Source organism: Oreochromis aureus, linkage group 1, assembly GCF_013358895.1.
Source record: "Oreochromis aureus strain Israel breed Guangdong linkage group 1, ZZ_aureus, whole genome shotgun sequence".
Lineage (NCBI taxonomy): Eukaryota > Metazoa > Chordata > Actinopteri > Cichliformes > Cichlidae > Oreochromis > Oreochromis aureus.
Genome location: NC_052942.1, coordinates 26,869,343 through 26,886,031, shown reverse-complemented (window position 1 = coordinate 26,886,031; position 16,689 = coordinate 26,869,343). Strand labels below are relative to the sequence as shown.

Below are 16,689 nucleotides of genomic sequence, written 5' to 3'. Positions count from 1 at the left end.
CCCAAAGCATCCATGTAAGTGCGAGTGCAAATGTTGGAAAGCACTTAGGTATAGACAAAAGTGCTGAATGAGTATGTAAGATTACATGAATGAGATCTGCAGTACCGAGCAAGTGAGTAGAAAGGTGCTACATAAGCACCAGTCTTGCTCACATCACTAACCAATGTTTGTATGCTTTTCTCTGTGCTGGACAATTTAAAACCAAATCGGACTTTCTTAACACACCACAGTTCAGCTCTTACGCATGACCCCCCCCCCCCTTTCAAACAGTGCAGGTAAACAAATGCAGATGGTTTGTTTGCGTTTGTGTGTTTTGTTTTGGTCCCCTTGCTTTTTTTTCTGTTTATGCATTGCCATTTCCATCTTCTCTCACAGCCCAGTACACCCCCCTCCTTCCCAAAACTCCCTCCATTCCTCGCTCCCTCCCTCTGCTCAGGTTCTGCAGGAGTTCATATGATCAAGCAAGGTACCCGAGTAATTACCTGGCATTGTCAAATAAAGTGACCACTGATTCAAATGAGGAGTGAAATATCAAAGACCGGCATTGCCTTTGCAGCCACTACTTATCCGCACAGGAGACAGAGAGGAGATCTGAGAGCTTGGGGACCTGCAGGGAGGCAACAACAACATTCAGCCTTCCATTCCTGGATAAATATCACCAATGGGAGCAACAGAGCCAAACATGCCCAGGTTCACTAGTAACAGCATATTTATTTGTATAACATATCCCACTTATCCATTATTAGCTTGTGTATCCTTTAAAGTGGCCACAGTGCAACTTTAACAAGATGAATTTTGCTATATCCCCGGACCCTCCTGATGTGCATCCTGCTGAGTCTCCCTCAGAGGTCAAAGGTTGGAAATTTATGAATGGTATTGTACTCTGAAGCAGCAGTCACAGGCAGCACGATTACGCCGTGTTTCCAATGTTCTGCAGCAGCACTTTTTCTATATCTCTGGATCACATACAAAGGGAGGAATAAAGAGAAGGTAGTCACCAAGATTAAAACTGAATAGTGCATTAATGTTTGGCAGTGCAAGTCCTCAGCTGCAGAACCACATAATCATTTATAATGAGCAATATTTGTTTTTGATTTTCTTCTTGCTCAAAGTATTACAGTCTAAAACTTTTTTTCCCCTTTTTTAAATCAGCACACACGCTTTTTGCTCCCACCGCACGTTTCTGCTTTCACTACATAATTTACTATACTGTGTAATTTCTTCTACACCTCAATTCAATCAGCACTGACAACGGGACCTTTGACATTTTGACACATTAAGTGGAGGTCGGCCTCAGTGAACAATGTCATTGCTCTGGAAACAGCACCTAAAGAAAAAAAAAAAACCTCATTTCTGATCCCTTCACATTCGAACTAGACAAGCGGCATCCTGGGATTTCTGTTCAGCATAGAGAGAGTACCTGTAATCTGACTCTCCACGTCTAAATGGGAGTTGAATAGGTTACATTGTGCAACACCAAATAAAATGCTTGCAATGCTTTAGTGAGTGTTAGTGAGTGTTTTTCATGGTTGGAGGCGAAATGGGGTTTGTGACGATATTTGAGCGTTTAATGCTATAAACACACAGACTTCCCTCCCTCTGGCATATGGATGGCTCCCAGGGACGCTTTGCATGTAAATATTCATAGTGTGACGGGATGGGCGATTAATTATTAAGTAAAGCATAGAACTGTAATACTTGAATATTGTTTTTTATTTGCTGCACCTGAGGATGAAAATTGAAGAAAGGCTGTTGAGAAATAGAGAGCAATAATTATCAAGCAGAACATTCTATTGGTTCAACTAGACTCACCATGCAGGACCCCTTATTTGTTAGGCGATCTTTGAGGGAGACAAGAGCACAAATACAGTTTGTTAGCAAGACAATTAAGCAAAACCTTTGGTAGTCAAATAAGCCTTTGATCAACACCTGCAGAGAGTAAGGCAAGTTCAAATAACTTTAATTGTATTTATACTGCGCCAAATCACAACAACAGTTGCCTCAAGGTGCTTTAAACTGTAAGTTAAAGACTACAGAGAAAACAGAAAACGCTCCAACAATTAGATGACCCCCTATGAGCAAGCGCTTTCACAACTTGACAAATCTTGTTAGATCTGTTCTACCAAATCTTGAGGAGTCTTCTTGAATTGATAATCACTAAGCTAAGACACTGTGGGACTTCCAGATGCAGTGTGAAGTCCCACACTGCATCTGGAAAACTGGCATATATATAGCAGTGGTGGACAAGCAGAGGGAGAAGTGACAGATATAGCTACAGTGGCTTGCAAAAGTATTCGGCCCCCTTGAACTTTTCCACATTTTGTCACATTACAGCCACAAACATGAATCAATTTTATTGGAATTCCACGTGAAAGAACAATACAAAGTGGTGTACACGTGAGAAGTGGAACAAAAATCATACATGATTCCAAACATTTTTTACAAATAAATAAAGTGGGGTGTGCGTAATTATTCAGCCCCCTTTGGTCTGAGTGCAGTCAGTTGCCCATAGACATTGCCCGATGAGAGCCAATGACTAAATACAGTGCACCTGTGTGTAATCTAATGTCAGTACAAATACAGCTGCTCTGTGACGGCCTCAGAGGTTGTCTAAGAGAATATTGGGAGCAACAACACCATGAAGTCCAAAGAACACACCAGACAGGTCAGGGATAAAGTTATTGAGAAATTTAAAGCAGGCTTAGGCTACAAAAAGATTTCCCAAGCCTTGAACATCCCACGGAGCACTGTTCAAGCCATCATTCAGAAATGGAAGGAGTATGGCACAACTGAAACCTACCAAGACAAGGCCGCCCACCTAAACTCACAGGCCGAACAAGGAGAGCGCTGATCAGAAATGCAGCCAAGAGGCCCATGGTGACTCTGGACGAGCTGCAAAGATCTACAGCTCAGGTGGGGGAATCTGTCCATATACTATTAGTCGTGCACTGCACAAAGTTGGCCTTTATGGAAGAGTGGCAAGAAGAAAGCCATTGTTAACAGAAAACCATACGAAGTCCCGTTTGCAGTTTGCCACAAGCCATGTGGGGGACACAGCAAACATGTGGAAGAAGGTGCTCTGGTCAGATGAGACCAAAATGGAACTTTTTGGCCAAAACGCAAAACGCTATGTGTGGCAGAAAACTAACACTGCACATCACTCTGAACACACCATCCCCACTGTCAAACATGGTGGTGGCAGCATCATGCTCTGGGGGTGCTTCTCTCTAGCAGGGACAGGGAAGCTGGTCAGAGTTGATGGGAAGCTGGATGGAGCCAAATACAGGGCAATCTCGGAAGAAAACCTCTTGGGGTCTGCAAAAGACTCTAGACTGGGGCGGACGTTCACCTTCCAGCAGGACAACGACCCTGAACATAAAGCCAGGGCAACAATGGAATGGTTTAAAACAAAACATATCCATGTGTTAGAATGGCCCAGTCAAAGTCCAGATCTAAATCCAATCGAGAATCTGTGGCAAGATCTGAAAACTGCTGTTCACAAACGCCGAATACTTTTGCAAGCCACTGTATACCAAGTGATAGCAACATCACTCGAGAAGCTCAAGAAGGGTGAGGATTCAAGATTCTTAATCTTGAATCTTAAAAAGAATACTTAAAGAATACCTAAACATGATATACCATGGTCTGACTGAGAGATTTCTGAAAAAACTTAAAACGTCGGCTCTCTACTTATCACTTCCAACATAAATGAAGACAGAAAACTGCATCAAAACAGCAATGCAATGCAAAATACCATTATGCTGAAAATCTGGGTGCTACTACTGCATAGGTACTTACTTTGGTGGGGGGTTCTTCTCCTGTCTTTTAGGCACCAGGCCTTTGGCCAGCTGCTCCTGAAAAAAAACACATTAAAAAAAAAAAAAACCACATAAGTACTTCCAACAAACATTGCTGCCCAGGACAATGAAACTGATGGTGGATATATATATATATATATATATATATATATATATATATATATATATATATATATATATATATATATATATATATATATATATATATATATATATATATATATATATATATATATATATATATATATATATATATATATATATATATATATATATATATATATATATATATATATATATATATATATATATATATATATATATATATATATATATATATATATATATATATATATATATATATATAGATATAGATATATATAGATATATATATATATATATATAGATATATAGATATATATTAAATAAAAAAAAAAAAACCCTGGAGAAATACTTACTGGCATCAGCCCTTTACCCAAATGCTTCTGATGGTGTAATAACTTCTTTTCTCATCCCACACATACCCGAACCCTTTACTTCAGCTCCCGCCGGTCTGCTTCTCATGGCGGGGGCTGTTTCTTCCAGATCCGGCGGTACTCTTGGAGTCTGCAGACATGAGAAAAACCAGTGAGCAAACATGTAACTATCACATCAATGTGAATCTGATGGGTGTGGTTTAAAACAAAACATATCCATGTGTTAGAATGGCCCAGTCAAAGTCCAGATCTAAATCCAATCGAGAATCTGTGGCAAGATCTGAAAACTGCTGTTCACAAACGCTGTCCATCTAATCTGACTGAGCTGGAGCTGTTTTGCAAAGAAGAATGGGCAAGGATTTCAGTCTCTAGATGTGCAAAGCTGGTAGAGACATACCTTAAAAGACTGGCAGCTGTAATTGCAGCAAAAGGTAGTTCTACAAAGTATTGACTCAGGGGCTGAATAATTACGCACACCCACTTTATTTATTTGTAAAAAATGTTTGGAATCATGTATGATTTTCGTTCCACTTCTCAAGTGTACACCACTTTGTATTGGTCTTTCACGTGGAATTCCAATAAAATTGAATCATGTTTGTGGCTGTAATGTGACAAAATGTGGAAAAGTTCAAGGGGCAATACTTTTGCAAGCCACTGTATACCAAGTGATAGCAACATCACTCGAGAAGCTCAAGAAGGGTGAGGATTCAAGATTCTTAATCTTGAATCTTAAAAAGAATACTTAATTAAGTAGTCAGGAGCTTCGTGAAGTTAGCTCACTAGTTTCCACCTAAACATGATATACCACGGTCTGACTGAGAGATTTCTGAAAAAACTTAAAACGTACGGCTCTACTTATCACTTCCAACATAAATGAAGACAGAAAACTGCATCAAAACAGCAATGCAATGCAAAATACCATTATGCTGACAATCTGGGTGCTACTACTGCAAAGGTACTTACCTTCTTCCTGTGGAATGCTTCTCTGTGGTTTTCTAAACAAACAAACAAAACAGCAGATTAAGACATAAATACTCCAATTCTGACATCTTGGAAGGTTTATATATATATATATATATATATCTATATATAGATAATTGGAAAAAAAAAACCCTGGAGAAATACTTACTGGGGTCATCCCGTTGCCAAGCTGCTCCTGAAAAAAACACATTAAAAAAAACACATAAGTACTTCCAACAAACATTGCTGCCCAGGACAATGAAACTGATGGTGTAATAACTTCTTTTCTCATCCCACACATACCCGTATCCAGGTCTTAAGCCCCCGCCGGTCCGCTTCACCCGGCGGGGGCTGTTTTTCCCATGCCCGGCGGTATTGTTGTAATCTGCAGACATGAGAAAAACCAGTGAGCAAACATGTAACTATCACATCAATGTGAATCTGATGGGTGTGATTTTTCCAGACTGACGGAAGTGCAAACAGAATGTTACAGAACTGTTATACAGCATGAGAGTAATCAATTCAAATTAGTGTCCTTTATTTGGCATAATTACTGTCTAACTGACAGAAGTTACAGGAAGTACTGCAAGTTAAATTAAGCTGACAAAAACCTTTTAGTGCTGAATAGACACTTACAAGCTCCACATTCAAGAACAATCTGAGCACACTGTCATCAGTTATCATCAGTGGGTAACTCTAGTTATGTATGAAATAGAGCTGGGTCTCATCACTGATTTCTACAATCGATTCGATCCCCGATTCGAATCAAATTGAATCAGGGAAATTTAGCCTCAGTCAGTCAGAAATATTATAATTATGATCATTTATCAGTTCTGACACTTGTCAGATTTCATCAGATGTGTAAAAATCACAGCAGATGGGTTTGTGTCAAAGTAACTCAGGATAAAACACAGAAAAACATGAAGGAGCTTTACCTTAAAGAAATCTTTTACAGTAGAAAAGCAAAAGAAAAACCAAAGAAAACCATGACTCAACAGGTGAACATTACCTGATGCTGCTGACATGAAGCAGAGCAAAGTTACAGAGGTTTTATTAGAGACACAGCTTAGCATTTTGCAATGTGGCATCATTTTAAAAAAGATTTTAAAGATTAAATTTCTTTGGTATTGAACAGCAGAAATGAGGCTTTCTTGTCAAGGGTCATTTTGAAAAAGAAAAAACAACAGCCTGTACACAACAGTAGACTGGTACATAATTAGCAAGCGAATAATGCAGAAAACAGAGATTTGAGATGGGAAACTTTGAGTACACAGAGAGAGAGAGAGAGAGCTGTGCAGGAAGTATGAGTTTATCGTGGTCGAAGCAAAACAGCAAAGGTAAGAGGAAATAACTGACGATATTTATCAAATGTGAAGTCGGAGAGTGATGAAACCTATCAAGAGCCTCTAGAATCATATTTCCACATTATTTCCAGCGTGAGTCTCAAACAGAACTTTTGATCCTCTGCATTTAACTTACTTGACCGCCGGGTCTTCTTTTTGGGAGGACGGGGGAGCAGCTGGTCTCATCACTGAAATGAAAATTCACATGAGAGATTAGCTAAAGTTTGTAGCAAGAAAAATCTTTATATTGGTGTTGTAGTTTATTATTGACTTACTTTTTATTCTTAGCAACTTTGAATAGAGTAGCAAAGTCTGTGTTAATACATGTATAAATATTAAAGTTTTCCTGCTCAAATTGGCAGAAAAAGAAAATGAAAACATAATCAACCCGTGTTCTTGAGCTTGCAAGCAGGATTTTCCATATCAAATCAGAATTCAATTTACAATTAATGTGAGGTTGGAATTTTATTCCTGCATTGGAAATGGAAATTTTATATCAAGAAATCTAACACTTTGAAAAAATGTTTTCATACAACATGGATTGACAACTGGGGTGTAAATTATTATTCAAAGCTGCATGTTTCATGGCTAAAGGCCCAGAAACATGCAGCTCATTTCTGTGCCTTTGACCAAAGAGCACAAAAGTTGTTTTGTTTTTTTTTTTTTGTTTTTTAAATGCGAGTTCAGTTATAGTAAAGCTTAAAAAAAAAATCTTCATTTGACTAAATTTTACACAGTAAAATTATCTTTGTCAACACAAAAGTAAAGATTATTACTTATTTTTTAGAACAATAAACCTTAAAGCAGATGATGAGAAGACACTGCAGAAGTTTTTTTGCAATAGTTTTTCTTACCTTTATCACTTTTTTTTTTTTCTTCTCTGAGGGGAAAAAAAAGGAAATCATTAGAGTTGAAGACCTTCTCCATGTGACACATCTGGAACAAATAGCTCTCCACAGTAAGTTTACTTGTTCCAGAAGTGCCAGAAATTCCCCTTTATTGTTCACCAATGAAGAAATGATATAAAAAGACAAGAATATGTCAATCATAAAAATAATAACTTAATTTGTATATTGACCAGCAATATAATATGGAGATCAGTGTCAGCTATGATAAAAAAACAAACAAAAAAAAAACAAAACAAAACAAAACAAAACAAAAAAAAAAAAAAAAAAAAAAAAAAAAAACACACAGATTTTATTTCACATGTATTTAAAATCTTGGACAAAACTGTTAATAAAAAATATCAGATCTGATCCACACTTCAGACAGTAAAGCAAGTAGGCCATTACACCCAAAGACTCTTGCACTGGTAAGCCAGTAGGGGTTATAGAGCAGTATGATTTTTAAAAAAACACAACAACAACAACAACAACAAAAAACTCCAAAACCCTAAACAAACTTGTTTTCTTGGCAAAAAAATGTATCTGAAAAGCCATTTCCAAATAAAATGATAATCAATCATTCTTACTAAAATTGAGAAGTACTTGCAGCCTGACTAACCAACTAGAATATGTGAAGCAAGTTTACTTTGTTTTGGTCGAAATTCTATAAATGTATGAAATCCTACACTTTACATGCTTTTTTTTATTAATACAAAGAACATCCAGAAGGAATAAATGAGCACACAATTCATAAAAATAGCTTTTTCCATTGTTTCTTTTTCATTCAAAACGATCCAACATGAAAGAGAAAGGAAGAAAAATCAGTATCGCACAGAAGTAAACACAAGACAAAACCAGATATGTAGAATGCAAGGTTTCATATAAATGAAATGTTCTTTTCTTATAAACCAAATTTAAAGTTTTTATCACAGTGTAGGACAACGAGCAACACTTTTGGTATTACTAGCTCAATTGCAGTTGGAGCTCTCACTCTAGCATCATAGCTCTCACATCACCACGTTATGTTTTTATTTTGGTCCAATTCAAATAATCTCTTACTTTTCTGTTCTTGCTAATTTTATTATTGTTTCTGAAAGTAGAAGAGGAGAAATCACAGTAATACTGAACTTACAGACAGCTAGTTGTCTGTAAGCTGTATGGAACGCCAGGACTGCCATAATGAATTAATTAAATACACCATTAAATAATTAATTAAATGTGGCAATAATCAATTTAAATTGGAAATAATCAATTAAATAAATATTTACGACACATTAATTAATTAATTGACACATTTAATTAATTAATTAATTAATTAATGACACATTTAATTAATTATTGACAAATTTAAATAATTATTGACAGTTCTAATTAATTATTTAATGACTTATTTATTTAATTCATTATGGCACTTTTGTCCACTTCATGTCTCAACTTGAAATCATTTGCTTGTGTGGACTTGGGGCAACCCAGAATGCATTTCAAATCACAGGCAGCAATGGTGGTGGTGGAAGGTTTTAAATTACCCCGTTTTTTTGTCACCAACTACACTTTTAATAGTATTTGAGCCGCGAAAACGAATAACATGAAAGTCTGAGCGCTTCCTGTTTAAGAGCCCACCTCACCACCACCATACCCACCTCAGCAGCAATGGTGCGCTCCGAGAGACCCTGCTTATGCAGTTCAACAACCCGACCATGTTCAAAAAGGAGAAGGCTTTTTGACTTTGCCATCAGAACATCATGACAGTGTGACTACCTTACAGAAAATGGCAATAAATCCACATTTTTGCACAGATTTGACCTTTTAGGCATGTGGTCCTAAACTTTTGATCAGCTGTAAAATAGCCTGTTTCAGTTAAGCGCTTTTTTGTTTGTTTGTTTTTTCAATAAATTGCATGCTCATAAAAAAATGTGTTGTCTCACTCTTATTTCTTCTTGTTGCATGTTGAAGATATACTTCAAACTCTGCTAAGACTCAACCATGCAAAATAAGATTTTTTTTTGCCATTTTTCAAGTGCTCTTAAGCTTTTGATCAGGACTGTACATTTACCGAGAGAACTGCTGGGTAAAGATATCTTGGAACTGGATAACTGGAATTTTCTCATTTCAGACCATTCCATGTAAATGGCTGTGCAGGAAAATCAGGCTGTGTGAGATTAATGATACCACATTCAATCCTCTTTCTTCCTTATTCTGATGCTCAGTATGAAATGCAGCAGGCTGTCTTGACCATGTCTACATGCCTAAAAGGCTTTGAGTTGCCGCTGATGTGAAAGGCTGATTAGACATTCGGATTACTGGGATGAGCAGTGGAACAGGCGTACCTAATAAAGTGGTTGCAGAAGGTGTGTAGCGTGGCTTTATTTGACTGTACAGTAATTGGTGCTATGTTCTCAGATTTTATATATTTTCTTTTTTCTTTTCTGATGTATACAGTTTCACGAGTATCACTTTGATTTTCTCCATTTCATCAGTTTTGTAAGCTGCAAAAAATCCTTCAGATTTAATTTTCGTGTCTGAACAATTTTTACTCTGTATTAGGCCTCCATTTTTGTCAGTAAGGTTATGAGAGAAAAAAAAAACTGTAATAAGCACACAATGCACCAACCATGGATGGGGTTAGTATCATTTACAGTTCTAGTGACTTCTGTGACTTCAGTGACTTTGTATCTTTTACGTGTAAAGATATAGGTATGAAAAAAATAGTACACTTCTATTGGTTCAACTAGACTCACCATAGGAGCTCGCCGGGAGGAGACAATGAAAGAACCCTGTGGACCACAGCTCCACGTCCCACTGTGAGAACTGGAATATATATAGCAGTGGTGGATAAGCAGAGGAAGAAGTGACAGATATAGCTACAGTGGCTTGCAGAAGTATTCGGTCCCCTTGAACTATTCCACATTTTGTCACATTACAGCCACAAACATGAATCAATTTTATTGGAATTCCACGTGAAAGAGCAATACAAAGTGGTGTACACGTGAGAAGTGGAACAAAAATCATACATGATTCCAAACATTTTTTACAAATAAATAAAGTGGGGTGTGCGTAATTATTCAGCCCCCTTTGGTCTGAGTGCAGTCAGTTGCCCATAGACATTGCCTGATGAGTGCTAATGACTAAATCGAGTGCACCTGTGTGTAATCTAATGTCAGTACAAATACAGCTGCTCTGTGACGGCCTCAGAGGTTGTCTAAGAGAATATTGGGAGCAACAACACCATGAAGTCCAAAGAACACACCAGACAGGTCAGGGATAAAGTTATTGAGAAATTTAAAGCAGGCTTAGGCTACAAAAAGATTTCCCAAGCCTTGAACATCCCACGGAGCACTGTTCAAGCCATCATTCAGAAATGGAAGGAGTATGGCACAACTGGAAACCTACCAAGACAAGGCCGTCCACCTAAACTCACAGGCCGAACAAGGAGAGCGCTGATCAGAAATGCAGCCAAGAGGCCCATGGTGACTCTGGACGAGCTGCAAAGATCTACAGCTCAGGTGGGGGAATCTGTCCATATACTATTAGTCGTGCACTGCACAAAGTTGGCCTTTATGGAAGAGCGGCAAGAAGAAAGCCATTGTTAACAGAAAACCATAAGAAGTCCCGTTTGCAGTTTGCCACAAGCCATGTGGGGGACACAGCAAACATGTGGAAGAAGGTGATCTGGTCAGATGAGACCAAAATGGAACTTTTTGGCCAAAACGCAAAACGCTATGTGTGGCAGAAAACTAACACTGCACATCACTCTGAACACACCATCCCCACTGTCAAACATGGTGGTGGCAGCATCATGCTCTGGGGGTGCTTCTCTCTAGCAGGGACAGGGAAGCTGGTCAGAGTTGATGGGAAGATGGATGGAGCCAAATACAGGGCAATCTCGGAAGAAAACCTCTTGGGGTCTGCAAAAGACTCTAGACTGGGGCGGACGTTCACCTTCCAGCAGGACAACGACCCTGAACATAAAGCCAGGGCAACAATGGAATGGTTTAAAACAAAACATATCCATGTGTTAGAATGGCCCAGTCAAAGTCCAGATCTAAATCCAATCGAGAATCTGTGGCAAGATCTGAAAACTGCTGTTCACAAACGCCGAATACTTTTGCAAGCCACTGTATACCAAGTGATAGCAACATCACTCGAGAAGCTGAAGAAGGGTGAGGATTCAAGATTCTTAATCTTGAATCTTTAAAAGAATACTTAAAGAATACCTAAACATGATATACCACGGTCTGACTGAGAGATTTCTGAAAAAAATTAAAACGTACGGCTCTACTTATCACTTCCAACATAAATGAAGACAGAAAACTGCATCAAAACAGCAATGCAATGCAAAATACCATTATGCTGACAATCTGGGTGCTACTACTGCAAAGGTACTTACCTTCGTCCTGCAGGGTGCTTTTCCGTGCTTTTCTAAACAAACAAAACAGCAGATTAAGACATAAATACTCCAATTCTGACATCTTGGAATTGAAAAAAAAAAAACCCTGGAGAAATACTTACTGGGGTCACGCCTTTGCCAAGCTGCTTGATGGCGTAATAACTTCTTTTCTCATCCCACACATACCCGAACCCTTTACTTCAGCTCCCGCCGGTCTGCTTCTCATGGCGGGGGCTGTTTCTTCCAGATCCGGCGGTACTCTTGGAGTCTGCAGACATGAGAAAAACCAGTGAGCAAACATGTAACTATCACATCAATGTGAATCTGATGGGTGTGGTTTAAAACAAAACATATCCATGTGTTAGAATGGCCCAGTCAAAGTCCAGATCTAAATCCAATCGAGAATCTGTGGCAAGATCTGAAAACTGCTGTTCACAAACGCTGTCCATCTAATCTGACTGAGCTGGAGCTGTTTTGCAAAGAAGAATGGGCAAGGATTTCAGTCTCTAGATGTGCAAAGCTGGTAGAGACATACCTTAAAAGACTGGCAGCTGTAATTGCAGCAAAAGGTAGTTCTACAAAGTATTGACTCAGGGGGCTGAATAATTACGCACACCCCACTTTATTTATTTGTAAAAAATGTTTGGAATCATGTATGATTTTCGTTCCACTTCTCAAGTGTACACCACTTTGTATTGGTCTTTCACGTGGAATTCCAATAAAATTGAATCATGTTTGTGGCTGTAATGTGACAAAATGTGGAAAAGTTCAAGGGGGCCGAATACTTTTGCAAGCCACTGTATACCAAGTGATAGCAACATCACTCGAGAAGCTCAAGAAGGGTGAGGATTCAAGATTCTTAATCTTGAATCTTAAAAAGAATACTTAAAGAATACCTAAACATGATATACCACGGTCTGACAGAGATTTCTGAAAAAAATTAAAACGTACGGCACTACTTATCACTTCCAACATAAATGAAGACAGAAAACTGCATCAAAACAGCAATGCAAAATACCATTATGCTGAAAATCTGGGTGCTACTACTGCATAGGTACTTACTTTGGTGGGGGGGTTTTCTTCTCCTGTCTTTTAGGCACCAGGCCTTTGGCCAGCTGCTCCTGAAAAAAAACACATTAAAAAAAAAACAAACAAAAAAAAAAACACATAAGTACTTCCAACAAACATTGCTGCCCAGGACAATGAAACTGATGGTGGTTTTTTATATATATGAAAAAAAAAAAAAAAAAACCCTGGAGAAATACTTACTGGCATCAGCCCTTTAGCCAAATGCTTCTGATGGTGTAATAACTTCTTTTCTCATCCCACACATACCCGAATTCTCTCTTTCAGCCCCCGCCGATCTGCCTCGCCCGACGGAGGCTGTTTTTCCCATGCCCGGCGGTACTCTTGTAATCTGCAGACATGAGAAAAACCAGTGAGCAAACATGTAACTATCACATCAATGTGAATCTGATGGGTGTGATTTTTCCAGACTGACGGAAGTGCAAACAGAATGTTACAGAACTGTTATACAGCATGAGAGTAATCAATTCAAATTAGTGTCCTTTATTTGGCATAATTACTGTCTAACTGACAGAAGTTACAGGAAGTACTGCAAGTTAAATTAAGCTGACAAAAACCTTTTAGTGCTGAATAGACACTTACAAGCTCCACATTCAAGAACAATCTGAGCACACTGTCATCAGTTATCATCAGTGGGTAACTCTAGTTATGTATGAAATAGAGCTGGGTCTCATCACTGATTTCTACAATCGATTCGATCCCCGATTCGAATCAAATTGAATCAGGGAAATTTAGCCTCAGTCAGTCAGAAATATTCTAATTCTGATCATTTATCAGTTCTGACACTTGTGAGACTTCATCAGATGTGTAAAAATCACAGCAGATGCGTTTGTGTCAAAGTAACTCGGGATAAAACACAGAAAAACATGAAGGAGCTTTACCTTAAAACCATTGGAGAGTCCTAAAAAAGTACCCCTCATGAGGTCCTAGAGCCAAAAATCGACCACGCCATAATAAGTGCTATAAAAATATTATATATTAATATTTTTTTCCACTTTAAATTAGCCAATCTTTTAGACCTACTTCTCCTTGAAATATTCATATAAAGTTTTAATTATATTTCGCGGATTTTAACCCTTTATATCCCGGTTTTGTCACATGAGCCCACAGCTTTTTTAGGCGAAAAAAACTACAAAATTAAATATTTTCCATAAAATACATTTGAAGTTATATTTTATTGTAATTATAATTAGGCCTTTGGATGGTCCAAAGATTACCACTGACATTCATTTTGATACATTACTATTTTTTCGCAGAAGCACACTAAATGTCATATAGTGCCATATCAGGTTCATCATGTTTTTCTTACACTAAATGCTTATTACCTTGTTTTGTTCTAAAATAAAAAAAATAAAAAAAAATGTCTAAATAACAATACAAGATCACTTTGAACCAGAAAAACATTTATTTTACAAGGATGAACATAAACACTTATGTTGCTCAGAGGCTCCAGCTGCCCCGGGGTGCCGCTTCTGCAGTTCCCGGTAGCCGCAGCGGTGGGATAGTGTCGGTGTACCCAGCACAACACGTCTGATACCACATGAAAACCTAATATTCTGTTGTATCCCTCAAACTGAATAATTTCTCATTTTTGTTTGTCATGACACAAACACTAGTGTCTTTGTGTCATGAAGATGCGCATAATGCCAAATCGTGGAAAACTTTTTCCAACATTTAATTTGGCACGGCAGGTCACATAGCACGATAGCAAGAAAGATTCTTTCTTCTTTTTTTGTCACATGCAGACTAATACAAGCACAACGCACTGAAATATATCAAAACAAAAAGCCGAGCGCTGTTTACTCACCGGAGCCTGTTTGTCGGATTAGCCCCATGGCCGCAGGGGTGCAGGCGGACAGGCTGGTCGGGTTTAAAAGTGTCCAAGATTACATGTTCAACCTTATCACCGACGTTTAGAAGTGATCTGCTGTCGTTTACTATAAAACTAGACGATTTTATACGAGAGGAAAGCATAGCAATTGGACCAGGATTAGCCAGAGGACATAAATAAAGCTATACCGGAAGGAAGTCGTCGTGACGTCAAATTCCCGCCTTCAGATTTAAAAATATACATTTTTGTTGTAACCATCAAACGCAATGGTAATGTAGCGATACTTAACAAATAAAAAAATTACAATTTTAAGGCCTCTAGTGCAACGTCTCACCGAAGGTCAGACAATGCCGCTTAAATTAGTAGTAATGATCGAGCAATGAAAAATAGCGTTTATAATGGGTTTCAATGGGGCGTTTTTTGGCTCTAGGACCTAATCTGGATGGCGGTTTGTAGCTTAGCCACTTTAAGCTAATCTAATAAACTCAGACTGCAATTCTAAAGTAAAAAAAAAAAAAAAAAGTTTGGAAAGTTTGGCTATATTCTATTCAACACAGTGAAAATGGCCTAATATTAAAAAACGCTGTGGACGAAAAATGACTCCAGGACCCTCTAAGGGTTGTTAAGGTTATTCTTTCCCCCCCTCTTTTTTTGAACTCCGTTAACTTTAAAAGCACTGGGCATATGAATTTAAATGTCAAACACGCATTTTAACATAAAAAAAAACAAAACAGTGCAGCGCTGAGTAGGGGTTTTTTTACTCACCTCAGCCGAGAGCTTCTTGGAATGGCCGTTCAACACATTGACTGTAGAAAACATGGACGACGCCACAGCTCCCCAAAAATGAAGCCAAAACGTCTCTATCGCCCCCTGGTGTCTGGCTGCAGTATAGGTCATAAACCCCGCCTCCTCCATGTTAGCGGATGGGACTGGGGTCAGACTAAAATTAATTTATTCTCCTTAGATAATTTTTTTCCAAAGATTCTTTCTTTTGTTATCAATAGTTCTCATCATGCTCATTGATGTCCAAGGGGTCTCCTTTCCCATAAGTTTGATTCTAATTCCTACAGCGGCGATGTTAAATTGGGGTGAAACGTCATCATAGCAGCTTTGACTGGCAGCTGCAGTCACGGAGAAACTTGCGTATCTCTGTTCGGGAATAGCAGATAGAGCGTAGGCTCTGAGAGGAGGGCCAGCGTTTACGCTACGAAAACACGACCGAGTGTTTTAACCTGACAGCCTGAGGTGCTCTTCAGTAAACTGGACTACCTGACAGAAGGACCCGAGGCCCCGCTGCACTTTTTCGGTAAGTTAATCGTGTTTGTAAGCTAATCCATAACTACTGTCCTTAGCTATGTCCTGAGACCTAGCTAGCTAAAATGAGCACTCGGCTGTCAGGGTTCGTTTAGCTAATCAGTGCAGGTGAATGAATTTACTAAAGAAATCAAGAGAAACGTTCCGGGCTAATCAGTCACTAATTACTGTTACTGTACTTTTATTACAAGTATTATACTGTAAAAGCAACAGGCTGCACGCTGCTTCAGCTCCTGTGCAGAGCTGAATATCAAATATATGCAAACAACAGCATGTTTTCAGTCTCTTGCCACATCTGTAAAGACAGTAACATTTTTTTAAAAGCTTGTACTTCAGTAACTCCTCATTAATCAGGAACTATGGATTAAAGTACTGTAGTGTACTGTAAGACTGAAAAAAATGTAAGAGAAGAACTTCAGATCCTGTGTGTGAGGACAGAAGAATCAGCTTTATTTCAATTTTGAGGGATAAAATTTATATTTGAGTTTGTGATGGTTCTGTTCTCTTTGTGATTACAGGAGCTGCCCTCAGATTCAGACCTCAGCACCACCCAGTGACAGCAGACAGATCATCCAACATGTTAACTGCAA

At 38.4% G+C, this 16,689-nt stretch overlaps 1 long non-coding RNA gene across 2 annotated transcripts; it reads right to left on the bottom strand.

Moving 5' to 3' along the window:
* Positions 1 to 691: 691 nt before the first annotated feature.
* LOC120440000 lies at positions 692 to 15,623 on the bottom strand. 2 transcript variants are annotated; one of them, XR_005612907.1, is made up of 15 exons: positions 15,551 to 15,623; positions 13,138 to 13,285; positions 12,931 to 12,989; positions 11,991 to 12,136; positions 11,869 to 11,900; positions 10,220 to 10,289; positions 7,452 to 7,477; positions 6,734 to 6,785; positions 5,558 to 5,639; positions 5,424 to 5,450; positions 5,258 to 5,289; positions 4,277 to 4,424; positions 3,799 to 3,854; positions 1,813 to 1,841; positions 692 to 956 (listed from the first exon to the last, which is right to left on the bottom strand). It is a non-coding gene; the product is annotated as an uncharacterized LOC120440000 (long non-coding RNA). The 2 variants fall into 2 exon arrangements; XR_005612911.1 differs by lacking the exon at positions 692 to 956 and adding an exon at positions 1,299 to 1,725.
* Between the last annotated feature and the right edge of the window lie 1,066 nt (positions 15,624 to 16,689).